Raw genomic sequence first — 3,387 nt, 5'->3', positions numbered from 1 at the left:
CAAGTCGCCGCACAAGCGGTGGCCACGCTAGCGGCCGACGACGGGAGCACCGTCAGCCACGCGTCCTACTTGCCGCCATCCAACGTACGGCACCGCCGAGGTCGGGGACTCCTCCGAGGATGAGTAGGGCATGGGAGGCGGCAGGGCATCGTGTGCCAACTGGCCGGTCCGTCTCCCGTGTTCTACTTTTCCTCGCCGGAGACTGCACCTTCACTTCAGGGGTCTTGAACCCCGCCCCCGTACATGGAGATCGCAGATGGAGGACGTCGGTCGCCGCCGTAGAATAGGTTTAGGGTCGGGTTTCTTTTATTTTTCTGTCCTATAAAAGTTCACAATGTAATGAAAATCTGCCGTGTTTGCATTAATCTCGGCCGGTGTATATGAACTTTCACAATAATATAGTATATTGTAGGAGTACTAGCAAGATGCCCGTGCGTTTCACGGAAGATCAAGATCTTGTGGGAGAAAAGGATGAACGAGGGAAGGCCTTATCTGCAAATGCACATTCACGCATTTCACATTTTTCTACATCTACGGGAACCTACGAAAGGGTTAACGTAAATTGCCTCTCTCTCCTCCCCTGATTTTCATGGTGGTGGGCCCCTCCCTCCCCCCAATCTACAATCAACAGCTCCCACGTTTCACATTATGTTAATTACGTAACTGGGACTACATAGGTGTAGCATTACTCGTCCTAAAAAACCCAACTAGGCCAACCTCCCAGCATATCGCGCGGGAAAAGACCCGGCCACGCCGTTTTAGTCGGGATTACCGGATTACTAGTAGTAGTATCGATGGATCGCGCGAAGCAACACATTTTTTTAGGGGGCGAAGCACCTAGTTTAAAAGGAAAAAAGGCGGTACACTCACAGCACCCCTGTCGCGGTCGCATTGCACCCCACACACGTTCGGTCCTGCACATGGCTCAGGCAAACGGAACGCGCTTCGGCTTGCCTCTTCACTAACACGTGGGACTGCACTTGGAGAAACCAACCATGCGCCAAACTCCCCCCGCCCACCGCGCGAAAATCCTCCCCCCACCAAAAAATTCCCCCCAAATCCTAGATTCAACCGCCCTTCGGCCAACTAGCCAATAATATTCCCCAAACCCCCCTCCCCCCGTCCCCCTCCACTCCATTCGCAGCGCCAAAGCCGCCCTCCCCGCCACGCCGATACGTCGGCGCCGCGGTTCGTCGAGGGGACGCACGGCGATCCCCTCGCTCCCACAGTACGCTCTCGTAGACTGCCGTCCTCTAGCCGCGCCACCACCGCTGGCGACGTTCTTGTGGAGGCGCATGACGGTCAGCGCCGCCACCGCTGGCGACGTTCGTGTGGAGACACACGGCGGTCAGCTTCTCTCACGGTACACGCATTCTAGACCGAGGCCCCGTGCATGTCGGTGTAGCGCTGAATGTTAGCTGATAGACGATGTTAATCTCACTGTTTGCCAAAGTAGCTTACAGTCAATATGCTCTGCTTAAGAAGCTTCCTTGCCCTGTTCTGCACTCAATCTGCTTAGCTGAGATGGCATGCCAAGGCCGATTAGTTGCTAAAATATCCTGCCATATATTTATTGTGACGTAGATTGCCATGGTCTAGTAGCCAATCTGCTTAAGAAGCTTCCTTGCCCTGTTCTGCACTCAATCTTTGTTGTTGCGATGGCCTTCGATAGTTCGATGGCTGTGTGCTCGGCCTCATTGATTGCTGAAACAGCCTGCCATAATTTAACACTCAAATCTATTTGCTGAATTAGCTTTACATTTATTTCGTTACTTAGATCTGCTCGTCCAAATATCTTGCCATAGCTTTAGACATCGATCTAGGTATTTTCTTCTGGACTTCATAAAAAAGCATATATGTTTTTCCTGTAATATCTAGTAGAAGAACTAATTTGTGTGTCTAACAGATGGACAGGACTTGGATAACTTCTGCTCGAAGATTCTCCGCTGCATATGTCGAGGGGTTGAAAACTTTATGAACTTTATCAGAGCTAAGTACGGTGGTCCGAAATCAGATGTGCTCTGCCCGTGTAGCAGTTGTATGAATTCAGTTACAAGACCCCAGTAAACTCTGCAAAATCATCTACACTTGTATGGGATGTCGGTCACATATACTAGGTGGGTTCATCATGGTGAAGTTGTGAACGTCAATGTTATTGACTACGTGGAAGCAGCAGATCACCATCTTGATCTGCCTGATTCTCAGGTGGAAGAGGAGGAGGAGGAGGTAGTGGTGGCGGAGCCAGTGAGTTTGACCAACATTGAACAATGCTACGAAATGCTCGTGCATTCCATGAACTTTCACCTGCAGAAGAAAAACGGTGGGCCCGCATGTTGGAACAATGCAACGTGGCTGTCACCCCAGGAAATAAGCTGTCAGTATTCTCAGCTATGGTCACCTTTCTTCAGGTTAAGACATCTGAGCGGATGACCAACAAATCATTCAATGTGATGTTGGCTGCTTTCCGCAAAGCTTTCCCAGATGTGTCTGAGCTGCCACACACCTACAGTAAAATCAAGAATTTCCTTCATGCAGTTGGAATTGGATATGATATGATCCATGTTTGTAAGAATAATTGTGTTCTGTTCCGGAAGGATTATGCCAACTTAAGTGAATGCCCGAAATGCAAATCGTCAAGATGGAAAGATGGCGATGCTGTGAAGAGGATTCCTCATAATGTTCTGAGACATTTTCCAATTACACCAAGATTGCAGAGGTTGTTTCATGATGCTGAAACAAGAGAGGATGTACTGTGGCATTCTAGGAACCAGGATTTCAGAGATCAGGATGTAATGAGCCATCCATCTCATGGTAGTGAGTGGAAAAGCTTCAATCAGAAGCACGAAACGTTTGTTACTGACCCGAGAAACATTAGACTTGGCTTAGCTTTAGATGGATTTAACCCATTTGGCCACCAGAGCGCCACATATAGCATGTGGCCAGTGCTTGTTATCCCTTACAACATGCCTCCAAATGTCTGCACCAAAGAATCAAACTACATGATGGCCTTGCTCATCCCAGGTCCAAAAAGTCCTGGAAAGGATTTTGATTTGATCATGGAGCCTCTTGTGGAGGAACTTCAACAGCTATGGAGGGGTGTTCTCACTCGAGACCTATATAGCAGCCCACCAGCTGATTTCTTTCCACCTGCTGTTATAATTTGGTGCATCCATGATTATCCGGCATTGGGCACTATGTCAGGGCGAACGACACATGGTTACAATGCATGTGTTTGCTGTGACAGGAATCCGCTGTCATACGCAATACTTAGTAAGATCTGTTACATTGGACACCGTCGTTTCCTTGCCAAGGACAAGCCGCATCCTAGAAAATACCGAAGACATGTGTTCAATGCAAAGCATGAAAACCGTGGTGCGCCAAAGAGGC

This window comes from Aegilops tauschii, chromosome 5 (assembly GCF_002575655.3).
Source record: "Aegilops tauschii subsp. strangulata cultivar AL8/78 chromosome 5, Aet v6.0, whole genome shotgun sequence".
NCBI lineage: Eukaryota > Viridiplantae > Streptophyta > Magnoliopsida > Poales > Poaceae > Aegilops > Aegilops tauschii.
The sequence above is the reverse complement of the archived record's forward strand: the minus strand, read 5'-3'. Positions refer to the sequence as shown.